The sequence below is a fragment of the Camponotus vicinus genome, unplaced genomic scaffold (assembly GCF_025532165.1).
Source record: "Camponotus vicinus isolate PSW18456_S1 unplaced genomic scaffold, iyCamVici1.0 SCAF_1, whole genome shotgun sequence".
Classification (NCBI taxonomy): Eukaryota; Metazoa; Arthropoda; class Insecta; order Hymenoptera; family Formicidae; genus Camponotus; species Camponotus vicinus.
The window spans coordinates 38556509-38581634 of NW_028141945.1; the positions used below are offsets into that span (position 1 = coordinate 38556509).

At 40.6% G+C, this 25126-nt stretch overlaps 1 protein-coding gene across 3 annotated transcripts in view; it reads right to left on the reverse strand.

Annotated features, from left to right (window-relative positions):
- Positions 1–25126, reverse strand: part of LOC145966223 (uncharacterized) — a 64352-nt gene that overhangs the window by 27133 nt on the left and 12093 nt on the right. Inside the window, exon 1 of one of the 3 annotated variants that reach the window (XM_083090177.1) lies at positions 7486–7930. The exons of the other annotated variants lie outside the window; for them this stretch is intronic. The gene's annotated coding sequence lies outside the window, so the exon portion shown is untranslated. Of the gene's footprint in view, positions 1–7485; positions 7931–25126 lie in introns of those variants that run through there. 3 annotated transcript variants of the gene reach the window in all.

Sequence of the window (25126 nt, forward strand, 5' to 3'; positions counted from 1 at the left end):
GGGCACGATATTGCATTCTCTTTTGATTTTAGAGAATCGATATACGTTCGCTTCCCGTACATAACTTTGTCAAAAATATTTTCCGGGAAACAAGGCGATTGTAAATTGTCAATCGCGTTTCGAAAACTTTTCAACGATCAATTTTCAATTTTCGACACGTAAATTCGTTAATAATAAAACGTTATCCACCCCTCCACCTTTTCCCCCCGAGAATATTGACGAAATAAAACGAGACACACGACAAATTCAGTTATCGACGATATCGAAAAACGAATTTATTCCTTTTTCTTTCTATTTATTCCTTTATCTTTCGTACAAACGTGCCGAGATTGCGCAAGCGCGATAAGAAATCAGCCACTTTACATCTACACGCATACCTAATTATAGAAATCAATTAAGCGTAACACATCGCGTTAGAATCGCGGAGCGATGGAATAGACTTAACGGGTAATGCCAATATTTTCTTTGCAGAGAGATTTACGAGCGACGAGGTTGCGAGATATATTTATCGATCTTCGCGCGAGAATTATTGCCGCACCGCGGCTCGCAATTGCGGAGCAAGAAAAATGGATTTTTAAGCGCCGCGATAATTGACTCTGATATCCATACGTGCTCCGTCCATTCGCTCCCGCTTTTTCGGCCAATATCCGTGACGGATTAATAGCGAGTTATATTAATCGCGCCGAGTTGTCGGGATTAAAGATTCAAATAAAGGCGGAAATTACCATTCGCTTGACGAGTGTCGTGTTAATTTGAAAGGAAGAGAGGATCGATCCGCGGAATCGGTGGCTCATCGAAATTCCTCCAGCCCCCTGATTCTCTCCGGTTTGCCGGAGACAAAGTTCCAAACTCGTAATAATCCCAGTTTAATTCGGCGGATCGAGAGAGTGCGATCCTGCTAAAGAATTTTATCCGTCGAAATTCGATCGTTTTTCGCGCGCGCGCAATTGATTCTGACGGATGCATCCTAGCTTTCTCCGAAAAGTGCAATCGCGTTACGATACATACGTGTCTCATTCGCGCGATTTAGGGAAGTGACGTAAAACACGGAGCGAGGACTACGTTGGACGTGACGGATTTTCGAAGAAGAGAGGAAATGAGATGACGCCTATAGCGCCTCAGATATAAATCCGTGTGTTCTCTTTTTTTAATACCATGTATTTTTTATTCAACATGAAAACCCATCAAAATATCATTTTTTCGCGATATGTTGCAATATAAATAACTTATTTAATAAATTATTTATAAAATAACTAGTACATATACGTATGAGTAAATGGGATAGCCATCTCGCCTCATTAAATCATCATAATACCCGTCCTTGTTATGTGCCTCTCAACTATATCATATCCGATAACAAGCTGCCGTCCGCTGCGGCCTCATTTAAAAAACTTCGTTACGATGTATATGTGTATATATGGCAGGTTTTTCCGATTTTAATTTACGAAGTATCCGGAGCTCGCGCGGCTCTCGGAGCGAAATGTTATCCGTTGTCGACTCTTGCGATTTTAACGAGACGTCGTTTCTCGACACCGGCTGTCACCGAGGAAAATGCATCCGTAAGAAGATCCGCGATCTATCTCCAGTTTGGCGAGGCTACTCGGAGGAGCGAAAAGTGGCCTTGGTTCGGACGTTTCAACGCGAGTGGGGGAGATGCGTGCATCCTCTTTCGGACGCATCGTGAAGAAAAACAAGGTCGCCTTTGTGCGAGCGGAAGTCGAAACGAGGGTCAGTTGGACTGCGACTTGCCTCGAAACCCTTGTCGATCTTCTAGATACTGGACACGAGATGACACGAGTGCTGCAACAAATTACCGAGTTCCTCTGTACTTATTCGCTCAATTATTCCTCTTGGTTGCGCTTACTTTATTCCGTACCTGAAGATATCGCGAAACCTACTCCTCGAGTTAATGTTGCCGGCTTTAATATACCTTCGGGCGACTATTCAAATCTTTATCTCACGTAATATCGCGCAAGCCCATCGTGTTTTATGCTATATCTCCCTTGTGTACGTTGTTTAACGCGATAAGTATACGTTATCGTAATGAGTCCACGGGAACCGTTTGCTCTTCGGGTACTATCGCTGAAGAGTTTGCATCAAAAAAATTTTAAGTGCAAACGATCGAATTTTACATATTTACCCCAAAGAAGCAGAGCGATCACATTCGATAAGTGATGGTAAAAAAAAAGTTGGATTTTTAAAATAGTATTTTGATAAAGCAATAATTTGACGCGCAACCATTGAAGCTACATTATTATTTGTGTACATGTATATAATAATAATATAAACGCACAAAGTAAACAACAGCACCCAAATAAACAAATTGATTAATTAATTAAATAAACAAATTGATTAATTAATTAAATAAATAAATTGATTAATTAATTAATCTGCATATTATTATCCGTATTTTAATGCCATTTATGATAAATGGATTATGTGTATGTATATATAAAGCAAACACATTGTATATATTTATCATTACCTCGTCTGAAAGAATATCCTGGTATTAATTAATCAATATCCGCGACTGCAGGTCGCCAAAAAAGGAAATCGATACTTTTCAGGAAAAGAGAGAAGAAGAGGATCGCTGGCTAAGGGCAAGATTTCGGAACATATATGGAAACTTATACTCTTTAACATTCCGCTGGCGATGATCGATTTTTTACACCGGGCCTCGTGAAAGCGGCGGACTTATTGCGATTCGAGAAAACGACGAAGCGATCGAGTTTCGGTGCCTTTAATTTCCGACGACTTTCGCTCGCGCATCCGCTCTCCAGCTTCCATTTGTCGAAAATCTCTTTTCAAGTTGTCGCACCCGACAGCACGAGACGAATATCCGTTCTATTTTCCATTTAAGTCCGTAAATGGGACACGCTCGACCGCCAGGCTTAATTAATCGTGTCCAGGATGCGGGCGCCGTGCGAAAAAATATGTCCTTCCTTCCTCTCGCCCCTTGCCCCCTTTATGGTGATTGCGAGGTTTTCCCGGATGGCGGAAAGGGAGAAGAATGGCGAGAGAAGCAATAGGGGAACGCGTTATTTTACCGCGGAGAAAAATATCCGCCGAGATTCATTCCACAACCGGACGGAAAGATATTTGCCGATAATCATCGGAGATTATGCGCGGACGAAAATGCAATAATTTGCCGTCTGCGTGTACGAAATATTTGCTCCCTATTAACAAAACAATAATTTTGATTATCCCACGGCAGGAGGAGGAGAGGAGAGGCGAACAAAAACTCGCGCGTTGAAATTTTCCGATAAAAAAACTAAGGAAAAACAATGATATGCGGATGCTCTTAACTAAAAGGAAAAAACAAAAAAAAAAAACACTAATCACTGCGAGGTATAAGCGCATAATTTTCGAAAAAGCTCTCGATATCACTCGGTATCTTGAAGCAATAAATTTCCATGCGGAGTCACTTTGTAAAATCTTAGGGCAACCGGTATTATCAAGACAATAGGACACTGTAGGCAGCAGTAAATGCCGCCGAAATGCCATTAGTCTGTCGGGCTGGTTGAAAGTTGCTAGAGGCCGTGGAAAGAATATGGACGCAACGAAAGTTTTCGGAACAGGGACATAATTTCTCACGGAAAATTAAACGACCGCTTTTAAAAAGTTACTTCGTTCGTGTAACGCGCAATTTCGCAACGTAACGTATATGCATTACGCAAAGTGCATCAACTAGTGCGCCTGTAATCGACATGTTTTATGTGCGCAGCAGCGATATTAACGCAAATCTCTTTAATATAATTATATAATTTTTAAATAACTGACACATGGCTATATGTATATGTCTTTGATTAATGCATAAAAATATGGAAAATATGGGAAAAATATGAAAAATTGTGGAAAAAATATAAAAATAAATAAAAAAAAATATAAAAATAAAAAAAAAATATATATATATATATATAATTATATATATAATAAATAATTTTATATATATATATATATATATATAATTAAATAATTATAAAGCAAATTCGTTTTTAATGATCTTTTTGAAAATGACTTGTTTTTTCGGTAAAAATAAAATGGAGAAAAATTCTCGTAAACTGTCTTCTCTCAATTTCTACGTCTTAGAAACTGTCACTAGGAATATGTGTTACCGCAAGCATGATTAGAGAAGTCTTCTCATCGAATCTCCAATCTGACATGATGTATTACGGCGCCGCAGCAGAGCGAAGGAGCATGTGCGAAGAGAAGTCGATCCGCGCCACGTAGTCCGTGGTGGATCGGGTGAGGCCAGTAATGCCTCTAATGAGTCTTAATGAACGAGCGTGAGAGAGCTGGCTGCATGTCGATGGCTTTTCATTAATGTTAATTGTGCGGGAGATAAGAATATTACCCGGAGGGCGTTTCCGTGGAAGGCGAAAAATCATCTCGACTAAATCGAAATTAACGAGGCGAGCACGAGAGATGGAAAAAAAAGAAAGAGGAAAAGAGAGAGAGAGAGAGAAAGAGCACAAACATACCGATTAATCCGTAATTTGTCGAGTAGCTGATTTTCCCTGTAAAGTGTTCCTCGGGAATTTTTCTCCAGCAAACTCTATCGACAACGCTATCCCGAAGAGATCCGATAAGCGGATAATCTCAAAGTCCATAAGTCAAAACGTTTATTGCTTAACGTAAAAAAGTGTGTTTGGAAACAAGACGCACTAAGAAGACGCTTATCTTATCGAGGAATTCAAGTGAACGAATTAAGGATCTGTCATGAATAAGCGTAGGAAGCTGAGCATCAGGGCTCGGCATTAGAATGAATCGACCGATAGCTCATTGTCAGCGAAGAAGGGGCTACGCATCGACGATCTCGACGTCTCATGCGGGCTCGAGCCGATCAAGTTACGCGATGCTGCGTCGGATCGCACGCACACACGCACGCATAAGTCGTGTAGAGAGTCGCCCAAGAATTTCTATACCAATTATTGCCACGATCTTTGAGCATATTACGTAATAATCTTCATCATTTTTTTTCTACTCCCTGAAATGCGCGAGCGGTTTACGTCAGCGGCAGAATTTCGATTGGCAATTTCAAAGTTTTGATCGACAGAAATGTCCGCGCATTTTTCGATCGGAACGATATCGTCTCGTCGGGAAATGGGAGAATAATGGATTTACCGCGGAAATGCGTCGGTTCCATGTCACACATCGCGCGGACCACGCGCACCCCCCCCCCCCCCCCGCCGCTCTTGGCGGCCGCCAAGAGTTTGACAGCTGGCGAACCGAGAGCCTCGGATACGGACTTCTTTCTTCGACCAGACAAAGAGTCCGATTTCACCGGCCGAGAAACGGGAGCAAAAGAAGCGCGTCAACCGACCTGGATGGGTCCATCGTTTCCTTTGTCACATTTTCGCCTTTGGCGATATTTCCGGGAGGAATATTTGAAAAAGCAGATGCTCATGCGTGCGGCAAATATGACTTCTCTCGACAACGGGCGAAGTAATAAAATGTCGCGGTCTCTCAAACATCATGGAAATGCGTCGCGGAGAAAGAAGTTTCCTCACCCGCCGCAACTTCAACCATACAGCACAGACCATTGTTGTTACATTGCGGGAATATTGCTGCAATGTAACAACAATGTTGGTCCAGCTTAGGGATTCCAGGGCGAATCGGATTCGGTCGCGACACAATTCCGATCGCGATTAAAAATTTATGCGTTCGCCAGCCGACGTCGACGTCGACGTCAACGTCGACGCATCCAACCCGGAAAAACGATTCGTCTTTGTACCGCGATAGTGACAGCGACGGCGGCTGCGGCAGCGCACCGCCACTTATGGTAATATTTCGCGCATCGCGCGGGGCATGCATAATGCAGTTGAGAACTCGAAATTTATGCCGCGGGCGGGAAATGATCGTAATGTAAAACGAGCGACCCGTGTGTCTCGCCTGTCCTCTAGCGATGCTGGGAACCGTCTACGGCTATGCATCATCGATGAGGCATAACGTAAAGTGGTCCCCGCCAAACTTGAAAAATAACATCCCGAGTGCTCATTTCTATAATCGCGAATGGAAAGTGGAAATTCCGACAATTTCCTCCCACGATGAAAACGTAGGCCAATTTCAGACTCCGCTACGAATTCGAAACTTTATGGTAAACGGTATACAGCTTCCTCCTCGACATTTCCGTCAACAATGACTCCACGGGAGCCGCGTTCCGTATGCATAATTTCGCGATGGAAATGCACGAGGTTTCCACAATTAAAGACAGTTATTGATAAAAATGGCAGTTACCGAAACTAGCGGTTGTTATTGGAAATTTCCTCATTTCCATATTCATCGCGCGCATAAATAACGCCCCTCGTAATTCCATCTTATTCCCTTTGAAATTTATATCGAAAATTATACCAACGTCAGCGCGGTCTCGGATTAAATCAGCCGAGGGAGGGAGAAATTAATTCGGTCAAGAAGAAGCTCGTTAAAGAGCGTCGAGTCTGTAGCGGCTTTTCCCGCTCGCGCTTTTAATTTTCTCCAAAGAAAAAAGTCGCAAAAGGTTAAACTTATGCATAAACTTCCACCAACCGTGGCGACAAGCCCGCGAGAAGTTTCTCCCCGGTCCCTCTGCTCCGCGTTATATCGGAATCCCTCCTTCCTCTCTCTCTCTCTCTCGGAGCCCAAGATTCGCCGCGACCGACCTAAACTCTCCGAGACTCGACTCCCCCTCCTTTCCCCTCTGCGCCCAAACCCTTCCCCCTCCCCCTCCCCCCTCGCCGATCTAACACGCTCTCACTTTCTTCCCTCCGTTCCGCGAAATCCCCCACGCGTTCGATCGCGCGAGATTCACCGTCGACAGAATTAGCCTCCGCGAAACGCGCCGAACATCTGCACCCCAAAAGCGTTCCTGCCGTCAAAAGCGGTCTACGGTTACATTTCCGTCTATTTGCTTTCGGAAGGTAACGCGCTTTCCGGCTTTCCTGTAATCGAGGATCGTCGAGTTTCGAAAGAGACAGATAATTAGTCGATCGATCAACCTTATCGGAGCGATTGAAACTCGTAATTGGAGATCAATCGACGTTTGTCGAAAAATGAAAATAGAGCTCGACTCCTCCATTATTTATATAACGCAATGACAAACGGATGCATCTTTGTCACGTCGTCGAGAATCGACGACGTTGAAACGTTTCGGCTTATTTCTACAAAGCGAAAGAAATCGCTATCTTTCCCCTCTAGACCACTTCTCTCGGGATCGCTAAGAGATGGAAGGTCGGGCTTTTTCTTTGTTTGTCGACGAAAACAAGTTCTCGTTTGGGTTCGATCCTCCCATTCGGAGACGGCGTCGCATCGGCGGAAACGAAAGTAAGAGCGACGCAACGAGACGCGTGACGCCGTCTCGTCCTCGCGAAAATCCGACTCGCGATTCGAGGCCGCGGCCGGTCACCTAACCTTAACGCGGTTAAGTCCGCCGCCAGTCACGCTTCCTCCTTTCCACCGCACGCTCAGCCGGCGTATCGCTCGTTCAGTCAGGTGTACCATCGCACTCACCTCGTATTGGTGTATTTCACAGGTGTTTTTCGCCGGCGGGGAAGAGGGGGGGGAGGAGGACGACGTCGACGACGGCAGCGGCGAGTCCTCTCGTCGTGCGGGAAGAGAAGAGGGATCCTGCTCGCGACCTTTCCACACTCCGATCCTCGGGTATCCTTGTCCGCGGGGTGACGAGGAGAGGCGACGGCGAGAAAAAAATGCCGGGCGAGACGGCGACTGCTCCGGAGCGCGTTACGCTTACGGCGCGTCGGCGCACGACACGTAGAAAAAATGTATGTATACGTATTTACATATACGTGTATTTATGTGTATACACTAGGCGCGCACTACCGACGCAAGGGACGACGATCGTACGACCGCACAACGACGACAGCGGCGACGGCGACGACGACACCGCGACGGAGCCGCTGGGCGCGTACTGTGCGGAACGGACGACGGCAGTATGGCGCCCGGCGGCTTTCCTGCCCGTCCGCTTGCTCACCCCTGCCCCACCCCACTCCTCCGCGCCCGCCAGCCGCTACCCCCACTCCTCCTACTCCCGCTCCTCGCAATGCGCCGTCTCGGTTCAATTTGTGTTGCGCCGCGCACCGATGCTCACTCTCTCTCTCTCTCTCTCTCTCTCTCTATTTATCTATCTATCTCTCTCGCACCAGTTGTCGTCGCCTAGCATCGTCTTTCTTTATGCCTCGCTGTTTAAAGCGAGCGCTCCTTTTCTCTCTCTCTCTCTCTCGCGCTAACTCGATCTCAGCTGTCGCAGATCCTTCGGTCTGTTGTCTCTTTTCGATGAATTTTTATTCCGTCTCTCGCTCTCTTTCTCTCTTCACAGCGCTACCTCCATCGTCGTAGGCTTCCCTCCGTTTCTCCTTGGATGCACGACAGACCGCACGTTCTTTCCCACCTGATTCGCCGCCAATGTCGATATATTGCATCCTTTTCCGAGCGCCCCCTCCTTCCGCCCCTACGATCCATCTTTCTCTCTCTCCGCTTTTCTCTCGCTATCGATGACTCTACGCTTCTCCCTCTCCCTCTCGCTCTCTCTTTCCCTCTTGTTGACAATTCAGTCCGCTCCTCCTATGCTCGCTCTCGATCGCGGGGTAGAGGAGAAAATTCTCCATTGACCGTGCGTGTGTACGTATGCGTGCGTATGTGTGTGTACCTCGACTGACACGACGGACGATACTTTCCGTTGGCGCCGTCGGTGACGGGCCAATCGGCACGCGGTCGGTGCACTGTCCCCTGTGAGGTCGCGCGACCAGACGTGTGCTCTCCTCCGCTTTCCCCCCCTCCCCCCTCCCGTCCCCTCCCGAACCGAGGGGGAGGACCGGGAACGTGGGCGAGATTAATATTAGATCGATTGTCGTTAATAACATCTCTCCGGCGTTCTGTTGCAAACGCGGCGCGCTATTTATCGCCGGCTACGAGTGCAACAACCACTGTCATCGCGGTATACCGGGTCGGCCGGATTTTGCGGGACAACACACGTCGCGCGGATATGAATTATTATTCTTTTCGTTTTTTGTTTTTTTTTTTTTATTTTGCCAGAGCGCAAACATCATCGACAAATATAAATTTTCACGCGGACTCGATATGCTCCGTTTAAATAGAAACGTGCCGCGTATGATGTATTCCGTATTGAAATTTTGCTCCATTTTTAATCTGAATTTTTTCACGTTTATGGATTCCGCAGGATTTCGAGAGGTTTAATTTATACAGGAATCGGGCTTTTAGTTTGTACCTCAAATCGATAAACAGTTCGCCGATCGGAGAAACTTTCGGCAAAGCTACAGATTAAATAGTTTCGGAAAAGATCTGGATTAAAGTGCATGTTGGAGTAAAAGTGGGGAAAAAAATTTCGATTCGGCATCTCCGCTCGCCGAATGCATTCCTGGAATGAAACGCAGTTTTTCCAACGTCGAACGAAATTAATTACGCCGAGTAAGATCGCTGGTAAAAGATCGCGATGATCGAAAGGTCGGTTTAGTCCCTTCTTCGACGTGAATTTTCGCGCAATTTCATCGTCAGAGACATCGCGCATCGCGGCTTTTCAGTTAATGCGATAATATATATATATATCTATCGTCGTAAGCGAATAACATCCGCAGCGATGTCCTCTTCCTTGAGAGCGACGTGGCGTTTTTATTTCTGCGTCGACAAAATAAATGTCGCGTCTCTCTCGGGGATGAACGCGACGTGGCGTTTACGCGAAAAAGTTCGCCCGGGAAAACGCGACGCGATGAGATTAAAGTTACATCGCGATCTTAAATATATAAACGTATCGTGAAACATCTGGACCTTTTATATAAATCCAGGAAGATATATTTCTCACCGAGGAACATTCCTCTTCTCTCCCACTCGCGTTACTTCGCCCCCGCACCCGTAAATTTCGCACGCCGTTATATAAACTTGATGCCACAATTTAGCATTTCTCTCGCTCTCCGAATGAACTTTAAAGAGCTCTTAATCAGTTTATCAACTTTTCTAATAAAATCTTCAACCCCCGCCTTCTCGCGTTCGCATTGTCCGTTGAGCTCGACGATGCTCTCTCGAAATTATTACCGTGTATAAATTTCCAACACGCCTGACCCTTCGTCGATAGAAATGAGGCGCGTTCGCCGTTTCGCGAAAATGCATCGATGAAACGAACGGGAAGTGACATTAACGTTAAATTAACTGTCGCTAGCTTCCACGCAAGCCGTTTTACATTTTCCGATGTATCGTCACAAGCGCTTGGGATAAATGCGCATATGCATTTCGAAAACGTGACGATAACGCGACCGAAATTTGCCACATTATAAATTTCAACTAGGCGCATAAATGTGTAATCTGATCGAATTTTGACAGCATTTCGCGCAAAATCGCAGATTGTAAAATAAATGCGACTTCGATCATTCCTCGACATTGATCTTTCGGCCACACCTTCGGCGATATTCGCACACTGCATGTTCCAAATATAAATTCGCGCTTTTCATCTTCCCCTCAGACTCGAGGCGAATGAAAGTTGCTCGATGATCCTCGGCGAGAGATGATAACGCGGGGCGCGATTAGTTTAACGCACTTTACACGATGAGAAACACGAAGCGAAAATATTAGCCGCTCCGTTATTGTAGCAAGAGTTGTATAATAAATATAGTCGGCATATAACACGCATACATTTGCGGTAAAACTCGCGAAAAAGGGGTATAAGGTCTCGCGGTTTTATACGGTGGAAAAACATCGCTCCTCGGCTCGCCTCGCAACTTCTTGGATAAGTTTCGAGATAAGTTTTTCGAGACGCTTAATGCCATGTTCGCGCGAGGCGAACGTAAAGTCTATACCGCGTGCCGTGAACACCGATGACTTAACTCTGACAATTGATGTGATCCTTCGTTTCCTCTTAGATTACTATTCGAGTCAAAATTTTGCTTCCGTTTCAACCTCAATTTTTTTTACGTTTATACATTCTAGAGGATTGCGATAGGCTTTATTTATAAAGAAATTGATTCCTACTTTGTAAATAAATATTGACAGCTCACCACACTTGGAGATTTAATAGAAAAACTTTTGGCAAAATTATTAGAATAAATAAAAAAAATTTTTAAAAAGCGATTCGACTGCTTAAAATAGATGTTAAAAGTTGAAAATGGAAAGTAAAAAAATTTCGATTCTAATTTGAAATTGCGCCGCGACTAATTGCCTATCTCATCTGGAACGAAGAAAGGTCATCGTCGTTTTAATAGACACCAGCCACCCCGCTCCATCTAATCATCCCCCGGTTAATTATTTATATCGCATACCACTCACACACTTTATCGGGTAACTTCATTATTGGCAGATTAAATGTCGATCGTGGTCGATCGTAGCGCGCCATCGAGGCCGTTAACTCCGACCCTTTATCGATTTTCTCCACCAAGGATGATATATCCTTAATAAAGTGGCTCGTAAAGTCACGCGTGCAATCTTACGCTCGATTTTGTTCACTCGATATTTCTCGCAGCAGTGCATTTCAGTGCATTTTGCGTCGGAATATCGATTCCGTCGCGAAAGCCGGCGAGAGAAGAATACATCTCGCCCGAATATTCCGTCAAATATTAAATTTAATATCTTATATCTTTAATAAAGCAACTCTCTTTCAATAATTATATAGAAACAAGCGACAAATAACGTATAGCGTGCCATCGATTGACTTTTTAAAAATAGCGTCACTTCTTTAAAATTAATTAAATTATAGAGGCGAATATATACATATTTTTGGAAATGACTAAAATATCAAATTTTATTTTATATTAAAAAAATCGATAGTTTTGAATTATGTATAATAATTTTTTTACATGTGCATTATGTGCAAATGTCTAAAAAAGATTTTGAATATGACGTCAAACCGTTCTTCTATTTTTTGATCTTAATTTTTTTCTTTCTGGAAACTCCAAATGTTATTTTTTCAATCTATTCGAAAATAAACTATAATTTGATTATTCTGCTTAAAGAAATTTTTACAGTTGTCAAAAAGGTTAACTTTAGTCAAATTATAATTCTAATTTAGAAACAGCTTCCTCAGCAAAAGACATTGATCAATATATAACTAAATGAGAAAGAAAGTGAAAAATAATTTATTTGGATGTTAATCTAGCATTGAGAAAGAGAAACATAAAAGTTTTGCAGAAACTTATAATTACACAGTTGCATTTAGTCTGTTTAAAGCAAAATGCATTATAACACTGGAAAGGAGAGTCAAAGTTGCAGCTAATCGAAAGGAACGAGCGAAACGAGAAATGCTCCACTGGGGGATGCTTTGACTCGCTACGGCCAATCTCCTTTCATCTCCATGGATGATTCAAACCAGCAGTGATCCTCAACCTTGACAGGCCTGACCTCGTAATTACATGGAATCCGCCCGGCTCTCCGTCCTTCGCTAAATATGCTCCTATTAGCCTTCGGGCGACATGTTGCTCTTGTTTGAACATCGACCGTAGCGTTCGTGCGTAACGCTTATTAGATACGATGTATGCCGCGCGAATGTACAGGGTGTATCTGGCGAGACAAAGTCGATAACTTGAATGGCGGGATTCCGAAAGATTGAATGAAACGCGGACAAGTAAGCTAATGCATTCGAGCTGAGGGAGAGAGAGAGAGAGAGAAGGAAAGGGAGAAATTATATTCCCGCTACAACCGCAATTGCATTTCCTACCGTATGATCTAGGTACTCGAATGAAGAGGAATGTGGACGTCGATTTTGTTTTTTCCGACCATGGCGGATAACCATAAGCGCTCATACAGCCCGCGCTTCCAGAAGTATCCCCTTACGCGAGGTAATCGCGCTCTGCCGTCCGTGAAAATTACTTGCGGTTACCAACATCCCTGCAGATGCACTCGGTGTAATGGTGGGATGCACTCGGTATTGTAAACGATCATACATAGTCTATGGGAAGCATTACATTAGCCGTTAAACGGACCTATTGCATATATTTCGCATTCTGTTCACCGCTTGAATTCCCTCGTGGAATGGAGAACGTAGCGTATCAAAAAATCCAAGAGGAAAAACGGGATTTCGATCAAATCGCCGAATATGGTTCGCTCGATTTTTCAATCCAACCCCCTCCCCCTCGCCCTCCCCGTTGCATATGTATAATATGTACATACACGCGCGTACAAAAAACCAGTATCGAGCACGCCAAGAATTTCCATTCAATGTTTCGCTTATCGGCTGATATGAAATTTCGAAACATTTTTGCATTCGACTCGATTCTCGAGAATCTCAAAGAATCTCTCGCTCTCTCTCTCTCTTGTAATATATAATTTGCAAATCTTTATATTTCAATATTCTCAACCGAGATCCCGGGACGCATATTCGATACGTGACTGAAAGCGATGAGTGAAAGGCGTTAACGACTTAATTAATAATTACCGCGAGTATCCTGATTCTGAATAATCTGAACCACTTTCGTAATAGACGTACTTAATCATGAATATTTAATTAATCGTAATCGATACAATACATTTTTTTTACAACCTCAAAGATTTAACAACATACTTAACTTTAATTGCAGCAAAATTTCTTCAACACTTTATATTGTAGTTATAATAATAAAATAATACATAATAATATATAATAAAATACATTAAAAAATAACTTACTTTTGCAAACTTCTCAAAATTATGATACGATGGAGTAATTTGAAAGCCGAAATTGTATTTCGTCAAGAAAAGAAAATAATACAGAAAATAATTACTCCTCTTTATGTCATTCTTTTATTGAAAATATGTAATACGCAGTTGTATATTAATCCCATTGAAATCAGATATTAAATGAATGGTAATTAATAATGTGTGTGCTTTTCTGAGAGCAGCCCGTTATGTACGTATTTTCGTGTAATAAGCTACGATTTAATTAAGCTCCCATTTCACTCGCATTAATAATATGTTACTCATATATACATCAAGAGAGAATCTCGCTCCTCGTGAAAATAACTTGTACGGAATGAGATTTTGCGATTAATAATAAATTTGAAAAGGTAATAGCATCGGAAACAGATAGTATTGGCATAAATACCATTTATTGAAATTTTATCTGCAATGCGATTACCCGAGGCAAAAGTCACTGCAAAATGACATGGAAACGTTGAATCTCGTGGCAATAATGAGACTCTCATCAACAAACGCAGAAGCAGGAATGCGAAATTATATACGAAAGCGCTTCTACAATACGCGACGTTGTTAGCAGGGTAAATTCTTATCGCCGTTTACTTGGCAAGTGCACCGGTACGGTACGAATGCAACTCGGCCAACGAAGGGACTTTACAAAACGCGGCTGAATAAAATTCGCGATGAATTTATCGAAAGAATGAGAGACGCGAAAAAAAACCGGGTCAATTGCAGAATTTAATCGGTATGTATTTTGTCGGACGAATATAAAAAATAATATCTACAGAATGTGATTGAGCCACGAATAATATGCAATGTTTAAACGACACATTGCGCTACATCTGCGAAGCGATAAATTAGATTCCGCGAAGAAAGATGCGCGAACCAATTCCGCCTTAATCAAAACGCGGCTGAGAATCGTCCGATTAATTGCTGTGTTACCGATTCCGTGTCACGGATAATGTAATCAGTGACGTCGAGGCTATATTTAAACAGATCGTAATGAATTCTGCTTACAATTAATGAAAATGGAATTTCGCGATTCTAATTACGGAGTTATTATTGAATGGTCGAATATTCACAGATTTTTGCTGAATTAAGCTTTAAGAGGTTGAATTGGTCACGAAATCTAGTGTTTTAGCATAATTCAAACATATATTACATTAATGGAAATTTTAATGAAGTTATTGATTAATATCCAGTTTATTGAAAATATTATTAATTAGATTAAAATTATATTTTTTATTTATAAAGACTTATTTCCGGCTATTTAGAGAATATTTACGCGTCAAAAATCTAATACACGTATTTGCAACGAAGGAGGAATTTTATTCAAGTGTTTAGGCGAATTGAATTTAGAATCATCACCGCGAACGCGGTTCTATTTTAAGCCGACGCAAATGGTAATTAATGTTAAAGCGCAAGGCAAATGCGATTCGTTAAAAAAGATGCAGGTAACGTAACGCGGCAACTCCAATTCCAGCAGTGTATATTATTTCTATGTCTGCGTTACCGCATGGAAAAAAACTACTGTGATTAATCGCAAGTCACATATTGTCTTATCGCTACGTTCCTTTTCAATAAATGCATGTCATTGAAATTCAGTTGGCACACTTCGATCAACGCTTGTCGTTCGTTTATCAACGTTTGAATAATGCTAGTATTTCCGTGGTTATCATTCGGCAAAAAAAAATTGTCAATTTTTCTTATATCTTTTCTTGCATTTTTCTTCGCGACGATTTGGAAACCAAACTTCAAGTTTCCAAGAGGTGCTTTATTACCTTCGAAATATTCAGGCGCAATGAATATGTATTATCTTATCGAGAAATAATGGAAATCCAATATTTCCTTCGTGGAAAAAAATCTCGGAGGAACAAGAAATATATCTTTCCGTTTGTGGCACGATTAAATGTATAATAAATGAAAGAAGCCAACGAGCGCGATAAAACGTAAAACTTCGATATGTCGAAGTAGAGATAAAGAAAAGCCGGTGCCAATCGTTTTGTCGATGTGTGCACACCGACCGGAAACTATGACCGGATGCACGTGAGTTAAATACAAAAAACGCCTGTTTTTCAGTGATCACTAAAGTGACAAGTGCTGTTAAACGTTTCATATGTGAAGCGAGGAAATAACCGGAAATAGATATCACTATTAAAATAAAGCAAACTTGATTTATCAATCCTCTTTCGATAAGGACATATTTTCTCGTTATATTTTTTAATTAATCAGAGAAAAACAATGATTCAAAGTGACGTGATCGCTATTATTACATACACACACACACACACACACATGTATGGTATAAAAATTCTGCTTTCGAGGAAAGCGTCAAGTTTCTTTTAATCTTTTCTTTTTTAATCATAGAGCGAATATACGATTCATTTTCATCGCGAAAATTTAAAAGAGATCTTCCCAGATCAGATCTAACATATCTTTTAATGTCCCGTGATACTTTTGATCCGCATTAAAAATAGGTGACACGTATTCTAGCAAAGTAATCTATCGAACGGATGAGGGAAATTTTATATAAGAATCGAAATGTGTGGGGATTACGTCTTCTTTGGCGCAGGTTTAATCACGAAAGGCAGGATATGTCGCAGAAACGAATGCGGAGCGATAATGCTGCAAATGAATGCTCGTACTGTAATATCTCCGTTCTTGTGATAAATGTTGGCGTGAATAAAAAGTGATATGTAGAGAGCAGTTGTGAAAGAGAGGCAGAAGTTGAGACGGCGGCGTTCTTTATCACGTCGCAAAGCGGTTATGCAACTATCGTTTTTCCTTCACGAAGTGAAGTATAAACCCGGTTATATTTAATGCGTTCGCTTAAAGAGCGGAAACTTTGCGCGTCGAGATATTATTTTAATTTATCCCTCGTCTTGGTTACTTTTTCTTCGTTTGCGGAAATAGTCCTCTCTTTTCTCTTTATACAATTTAGCAGGTGTTAGCGGATAATCTCGCGTTCAAATCCTCGGGACTCGAGAATTAAAAATTTCGCGTTCCTCGCTTCTGAGAATCTTTATTCCTCGAACTCTTTCCGCTCGTAAAGATCTCTTACGATTCAAGTCCCGGACGAGTCCTTCGATCAGAACCATTCTTCTTCCTCGCTGCTCATAAAAACCAGCTCGCTCCGGATCCGGTTGGGGTGAATATCGTTGAATAGAATAATCATAGTCCGTTCTACGTCCGTTCTCTAAAATGAGCAAACAGTCGACGTTCTAATCGAGCGACGACTCAACCTCGTTTAAAACGATCGTCATAAATTTCGTAAATCTCTTTGTACTCCATGAAAATATTTGTCGTGGCAAACGGGAACATTTTTGGTTCGGTGTGAAAACATATTTTCACAAACTACCCCGTTCGCGCTCTAAAAGTAGAATCGCGTCGCGAGATGAATAAATCCATGTCAGCCGAGATCGTTTTCAAAATTCGACGAAAGTCGAAAAGTATACTTATTGTCAAAAATTTTTGGAACGACTCCATCATCATTCAATATCGATTCGACAGCCGCCAATAACGCATATTCAAATGTACGAAGCGTTGTCGTTTGACAGGCGAGTCACATCGCGGATGTAGACGAGAGTATATGCGCTGGCAGTTCGCTGTAAATCCATTGCACAATTGCAGTTTGCGCCCGTTTTGCGACGATTGCAGTTTGAACAGTTTCCGCACCCGATGTATCCCTTTCCTTTCTCTCTATCGCGCGTCCCTTCGCGTCGATGAAATTCGCCGGAACGAGCTTTCTCGTTTCTATTTCCAGCCCCCAGCCTTTCCTCACGCAATCTTTCCAATCTTCCCCGTGTCTCTCGGATCGCTCTTCTCCTTGTTCTCTTCGTATCGTCTCGCGTATCTTCTACTTCCCGATCTCTCTCGTCGAGTTTTCGAGTCCGTTCGCGAGGAAACTCGGACGATATTCGCTCTCGGAAAGGACTGCTCAAACCACCGTTTTGTCCGGCATTCGGTTGGAAATTGCGCGAAACTTGGCCCGAGTGTTTCTCAAGGATTATCTCGTCTGTAACGTTTCGCAAGATACCTCTCGGTGTTACGAGAACGAAATTATTTCCCCTTTCAGATCCCCTGTTATCGTCGTTTAAAAGTACACGTTAGCCTCAAACTCTCTCTTTTATTACTCGGAAAAATATCTTTAAAATTTATCATTTTTCAACCTAGTACTCGCTTTACTTTAAATACGAGAGGTGGCTTTTTTTTTTTAGACCGGAAAGTCTAAATTTTGGCGGAGTTTTTTTTTTATATCGGCGTAAATTAGTTTCTCGCGTCATTAATTCGCCGCACGATGAGACTATCTTACACGGTTCCCGCAGCTAGTATACGGCCTCCAACCGGAATGTTATTGCAGGACCTGAATGCAAGCTCCGGACCGAATTCCAAACATAATGTAGCGGCTGGCCGGTCTCCCTAGGGGCATCTGTTCGCATTACACGCGAGTTGAGCGTAAACGTACGCGAATGTTATACGGAGCATAATTAGTGTACACGCGTCCCTAATTTTAATGAAGAGAACATTCCTTAGCGCACGGAAGACAGGAGTATTTCGACTCGAAACCGATCTCGCCATTTTCGCTCCAACTTGAAAATTCTAATGAGATGTATTATTTTTTCTCGAGTAATTTGTGGATTACAAATTCCATACAAGCATCGAAATACCTTAAGTTCATTTACAATATTACGTAATATCGATCTTGAAGTACACTGAGAAAAATCGTTTGTACCAACAAGACGTATATGATTGAAGGCATTTTGGTTAAACAAGAATTTCTAGTTATCATGATAAGACTCGATTTTTTTATAACTAGAATGTTTAATAGATTTTACTATAAGGATTTGGTTAGTATTTTCTGGTTGGATCTATAAAATTTCTTGTTACATTAATTTCTTTGCTTGCCACTAGGCGGCGAGCCATTCTTAACTTAACTCGTATTCAATATTTGCCATAAAATGTATATAAAGAACTAGCATTAACATTAAATCCAAAGTATATTTTTTTTCTCTTACGAGCAGTAGTGCCAGAAAGAGGACGCTAGCTCTCTGATTGTGTGTGTTTGAGCTGCATGCTCTTCTTGCATCACTGTTTATCAGTTTAATTTCTAACAAACTGAATTTAAAATAATTTATTCAATAATCTGGATTGAATTTATCCAATAATCTTGTTGGAATTCAGAATATTAAACAGACTTTTGAGATGGAAAAAATTTTAGACGACTTGGTGCTAGTGAGTTTAGTATTATTAACCAGAAAATTTGGTAAATTTAACAGGAAGAAATTAATCATATTCATCTGGTAATTCCTACAAGAATTCTGGTTCGTCCATTTTCCAACAGACATACTGGTTGAATCTACCAGAATTCTAATTAATGCAACTAGATTTTTTTCTCAGTGTAGAAATCGTCTCGCGTAATTCCTCGTTTCGTCGTGATAGGTAAAGCGTCGAAAGGTGCATATTTACGTCACGATTTTCCCATCACGGGTGGCCCGTCCAACATCGAGAATATTTTTTTTCTCCCGATGAAATCGGAAATCTCTCCGTAAAAAAAGCGATGCGTCAATGCCATAGCGAGACATCTGGCAGGGTCATAAAGATTCTCAGCGAGTTCACCAGTGCACAGAGAGCAAGGGTGAAACAGAAAGAGAGAGAGAGAGTAGATGCCAGTGGTATATAAAGTGAAAACGAGAAGGATAAAGAGTGGTAACAAAATAAATATAAAAAGAAATTGGAGAGGAATGGAGCGAAGAGAGAAGGAAAGAAAGGGAAAGAGTTGCAGACGGATAAGAAGGATGTGAGGTAGCACTTAACCGCGGCAAAATGAGTCCCTCGAGTTGAACCAATTCTCATCCGATGATGTCATCATTCTAGTGAATTCGGAATTGGCTAAAGAACAAGGCAATATTTGTGGCAAGTGATAAATGAAATTAATAAGATTCGTAACAACGAGCCATTTATATCATTAAATTCTTGCGTTCGAGCCAAACTCAAGATTAAGACTGTTTAAACTTAAAAAATGATTGTATTATTTCTGCGAATTATTTTGATCGTACCACAGGAAAGATTTTATACCGTAAAGATCGTATTTGCCTTGCAGAATAAAATCGTGATACTTAATCATTCCGCTGGGTAGCAAAAATGTACATTTACCACTCGACGAGCGCGTAAAGAAAGAAGCGGCGCAAGAAAGAAAAGGGAAGACTATCTCTTTGTGTTCGTTACAGAGTAAAGAAAGATATATATAGAGTGGCTTTTAAAGCAAAATTTTCTTAGTATTTTTCCCAGTAAAGTTTCCTTGTTTCCTTAAATGAACTTATCTAGTCGCATATATGTAAATGCATATATATATATATAAACTTCCTTTTCGCTAACTTTATATATGTGAGTTTCTTTTATTTTAACTTGCGAAGAATTTTTCTCGATAATTTCTGCGAGTAACTTTTTATCTTTCTATTTCTGTAAAGTTAAACATAGGCGTTCTTGATGGCTTAAAAAATATCACAGCACATTTTTCGTAAATTATCATGTGTATCAGTATAACATTTAACCAAGAACGAGTTTCTATGAACTTGGCACTTTATTTTTAATGAACTAAGTTTTCGATACAGAAAATGATATTACTTTGTTTGTAACATATAATAATTTTATTTATATAATCAGTGTTATAATTAAAACTTTATCAAAATAAATCATGAGTTATAATATATTTACAACGTCATCTGACTGTCTTTTTACTGAAACTTTGATAAGAGAGGTTGTATTTTTTATCAATTGCAAATATATTATAACTTTTAAACAGATCAATTCACATAAAAGGAACGTTAATATAAACAACTACAACCAATTCTAATTAAGATATAATAGCAATTTGTTATTGTTTATTATATATTTTATTATTATAATATATTTACAATTATCTTAAGTAATTTATTTATTTTTTTTGCTATTAAATTTTAATATCAAAAATTTTTATTTTTTCAAAATGCTGTATTTTTTATTAATTGCAAACAAAATTATTATTACTATAAATATAAACAAACTATAATCATCTTTTATATTAAAAACCTAGTTTTTATTTTAAAAAAGTACCAAATTCATATAGATATGAGTTTCGGTTTTATAATCGTGTACAATTTAATGAGGAATTTTTTGTATAATGTCAAGTTTTAATTAAATTTTATAAAACAATTACCTACTTTAATAATGTGTAAAATTTGTATTCGTAACTTTTGATAAATTAAGTAGATAATTTCATCAATATTTGAATACATCCTTATGAATTAAAGTTATGGTTTTTTTTAATCAGTGTTAGCTCGTTCTTCATAATAATTTTGTTGGGACGCACGACGAGCGTGGACCGTCATAATCATAAGAACGGTGTTGTATAAACAGTGGCGCACAAAGCGACCTAAATGAATATGCCGGGCTGCAAAGGGAAACGCGGCGGATGCGACGATCCTTAGTATGCAGCATGCGACCGACGCAAACGTTTAAGAATCTCGTGATGCGGAAGGGAGGAGAGACGCGAAACAGCCGACGAGACTTTTCGCGAGATGCGAATCAGCGAGACGTCGTTGTCGTGGACGAAACAAGAAAAGCGGGTAAAGTCGAGCATACATGTATACTCTCGGACGGCGACCCAATTTCGCTTCCTGTATCATCATAAAATTTCGATTCCGACGTCTCGCGTCGGAAGCGACGTAGGTTTTACATGGATATATTTATACTTATCTCACATTACGATCGAACGAACGAGTTTGCTGTGGTCGTTTATAAAAATTATGTATCCGGATCATAGTTATGATTATTATTTATGCCAGGTATAAACTTTTAATTATCAGCCGTTGATTGAAAAATAACCGGACGTCCAGATTTAAATCGATAGAGTGGCCAATATTAAATATTAAATCTTATGATCGAGATTAAATATCAAGATTTAATGATTATCGATTATATAATAAAAAATATCAAAACTATTAGCCAAGTACTTAAGAGCAATTTGTAAATTTGATATAATATTTGAAATCAATCTCTTACATTGCAGGAATATTATACATAAATTCTCCCTAAGATATTAAAATTTTATATTTATTCAGAGAAACTTAATTTTTAAAATATTTAAAATTAACACTAAATGAGAATTAGGATTCCGGACGTCCAGATTTAAATCGATAAAGTGGTTAATATTAAATATTAAATTTTATGATCGAGATTAAATATTAAGATTTAATGATTATGGATTATATAATAATCTAGAGTTTATGAATTTGACTTTTTTCTCGATTTTTATGTAGAATTATAGACGGAATTTGAACCGTTCATGAGTCACCCCAGATATCTTCCGGCATGATTTGTGCGGGTGTATATGTAATATATCATAGAGTGCTTGATACGTAGTGCTTATGCACTAATTATATTTAACATTCTGCGCCTTAAGTGAGTTAACACGACTCAGTGGGCTGAATTCTAAAGCGTCTGTCATTCTTATCGCTATTAATGACGTAATTGTGAGCGAATTGCGACCGCATTAGACACTAAGCGTATTTTCTTCGGCGCTGATGTCATTTGCGGGTATGAATTCGTGAAAGCCATTTCTCCCGATACGATCTACTTGGAACTGTGACTCTTTGTTTCAAACTCTAAAAAAATCTAAATTGCAATCAATTTATACAATCGAGACATTTAATGTGCGCGTGCGTGTCTCAAATATCTATATTAAATAATAAAATCCTCTATAAAATTCTAAATTTTAAAACCACGAAAAAAAGGCGTCCTAACACATAATATATAATAATTGCTCACGTCGCACGAAAAGTGAATCCTGTTTGAATACAGTTTGAGAAATAGATTGTCAACTTCTCTCTTCGAACAAGTATAATATATTCATGTACGTGTGAAAGCACTTCTACGAAGTAGTTATCAGGTTTTCCTAGATACCATTGTAAATGGCCAAGGCACGTACTTCCATCTTCCTGAACCTACCTTATATAGCAGTAGCGACCAAGTTTTCTACTAGTCGCACGCACAAGTGTCTTAATATGACAATCGGTATCGAGACTTTTTAGCGGTTAACAAGTGCTCGGCGAATGACGCGAGTGTGCCAATTAAATTACAGACGATGCCGGACGCGTATCGCTTTGGCCACAGCTCGCCTTCGTTACGTATAATTCGCTCTTTGTTTCTCTTTATCGATGAGACGATCGCATTTGGCAACAACAGTAACGCGAATAAAATATCGAAACTTTGTGTCATCAAAAGCAAAATTTAATTTCGCATCTTTCTTTCATGACTTTACAATTTAGCATTTTATGGCGGATTTTATAATTCGATACTAGGTTTTAATTTAATTTTTCATTAGAAAAGAGAAACGTTGATGAAAATGTACGTGGAAAACGGTATTTATTCATGTAACGTAAAATTTTCATCGCGCTGAGAAAAAAATCTGGTTGCATTAATTAGAAATCTGGTAGATTCAACCAGTATGTCTGTTGAAAAATGGACGAATCAGAATTTTTTTAGGAATTACCAGATGAGTATGATTAATTTCTTCCTTAAATTTGCCAAATTTTCTAGGTAATAATACTAAAATATTTACAAAAAAAATGGCATCACTGTGTCCATGTTTAGTTGATGTAACAAGAAGTTTTATAGATCCAACTAGAAAATACTAATCAAATCCTTGTAGTAAATTCTATTAAACATTCTAATTTTTCTAGTCTTATCGTGATAATTAGAAATTCTGCTTGATTAACCAAAATTCCTTCTATAAGATACGTCTTGTTGGTAAAATCGAATGATTTTTCTCAGTGCGGAATTTTGCGAACGACTCGTCGAAATTCTCGCGATGGTATTCACACCGCGTTAGAACCGACGCAGAGGGGAATCACCTGTCGGGATGAGGAGACGAGTATATTTGCGGAAATCTTGCGAGTCGATGTTCATTCAGTTTTCCCGAGCACAGGTGTCTTACGAAAATACCAACTCCCGCACGAAATACGTTACGAGCGTTATATCACGGTTCCTCCTCCTCGTGGAGTAAACGTCAGACGGCGCGGAGAAAAATGTTAAACACGGCCACGTCCGATACGAGATACGGGAGGGTGGGCGAAAACTGCACGTGTCTGGATTTCCGATTTTTCATCGTTTCATCGGAGATCACCAATGCTTCCTGACGGCGTTACCCGCCGCGAATAATGTACCAGACGTTTCCCATGTGTCAGTGCCTCTCATCCTCGCTTTCGACTCTTCGCATCTTCTTCCTTTTGCTCGCGCGACAACGATATGATATCGATAGGTTCCGACCAGCAGCCAGGCTATTTCGAATGCGTGTACCGAATGTTCCGAATGTTTCTGTTCGTGGTAGCGGTTATCTGAGCGTGAGATTTCACGAGATTCCCAACTTAGCTTTCCCGAGAAGCTTCGTTGCGCGACAGGTTCGAATGCGTTCTATGTAACCGTCCATCCACACATGGTGCTCAGCGATGCTCAACCTGCAATTATGCGCTTTTACGCGCGGTCGGCGCCATAGATAAAACTATTTGCGGTCCAGACACTCGGAATGTCAGCTTCGAAGGTGTTTTGCATAATATTCCAGCGCTCGCAGAGGTGCTCATTTTGCTTTACCATTGAAATGGCGTGCTTTTTAGGGTACTCTTACGTAACCGATTGAAAACAAATGTTGCAACAGGTATCCGTCGCATCCTTTTCCTCGCAAAGACGATGCTATAAAATCTTTCGAGACGTCATCTTTTATCTTATTTACTATTCATGCGAGGAGTCGCCCACGCATCGACAAAGATCCTCGTATCTTTTAAAACGAGAGAGAGAGAGAGAGAGAGAGAGAGAGAGAGAGAGAGGGAGAAAGAGGTGCGGCTGGATTATCTAACGTGAGCTATCTAAATTTAAAATCCGAGAAACGGATATGTTTCATTGCTCAGTGTCGTAAAAGGTCGCGATTTCATAACGTTTCATCTTATCTTCCTTTCCGATCCTAAACCCACAGGTGGAATCGACATCATGTAGGTGTCCAGCGATCGAGGAAAAGATGTAAGTCTCCCAGTATATTTTGTACGTCCCGTATTTCTGAAATTGACACGACTATAACAGCCGTTCTACTTTACGATTCGCTTCGTCGTACACGGAAAGAAGTAGTGTCACATAACTTATATATGCACTGGCTGTATATAATGTACACCGATTCGCGTTACGTAACGCAGACGTCTTTTCCATTACGTTACGCTTCAAAAAATTTTCTCGATCAGAATTCCGTATCGGAGCCACTTACCGTTTATAAGTATTATATATATATCTCGCAGCGGAGTCTCGTTATCGAAAAGTCGCATGCCTTTATTATTACACGTGAGTGGCACTTGTAGCTCGAACGCGATTTCGCGATGTCGATATCATCGAGAATCCCGTCACTTGTCGAGTGTCAATTTGAAGCTTTCTCGGAATCGGTTTGCAGTACCGAAATAAACTGCAAATAATGCTCGTGACAGACTCGTTTGACGATGTCGTTTCG